Genomic DNA, 524 nt, shown 5'->3' with positions numbered 1-524 from the left:
GAGGGGGTAGGTGAAGCGAAAACGGCAGGCGGCGCCTTTAATCAGCCGCGGCGGGTTCAGCCCACCCGGCACTGCGAAATAAACGGGCCAGGGGGAGGGGAAGAGGCGGGGCGTATTTTCCGGAAGTGCTGTTACAGCTGCCGAGGCTCTAGGTCCCGCCCCTTTGCCCCGTCTGGAGTTGGGGCTGTTCCTGCTATTGGGCGCTAAGCTGAGGCTCCGCCTCTCTAAGGCGGGGCAAACCTGACAGCCTCACGTGACTGGCGCTTACTTGGTACCTAAAACATTAGGGTGGCGAGGAGTTCTGCGCTTCTTAAATGGGCGATGCTGCTGCTGTGTCGTGGGACCACCTCTTCCTTGGACCTCTGCACCCGTAACTCTTTACTTGAGAGCGAAAGGCGTGATTGTGTCCGTCAGTCTGCTCTTCAGTTCAATGGAACTGAGCAGAGAATTGCCAAGGTTCAGTGTGGAGCAATTTCCCAACGCTAATAGTTTTCTACACATTCCTGACACTTAAAACTACGAAC

This window comes from Tupaia chinensis, unplaced genomic scaffold, assembly GCF_000334495.1.
Source record: "Tupaia chinensis unplaced genomic scaffold, TupChi_1.0 Scaffold144255_1, whole genome shotgun sequence".
Taxonomy (NCBI): domain Eukaryota; kingdom Metazoa; phylum Chordata; class Mammalia; order Scandentia; family Tupaiidae; genus Tupaia; species Tupaia belangeri.
This window is presented reverse-complemented; position numbering follows the sequence as displayed.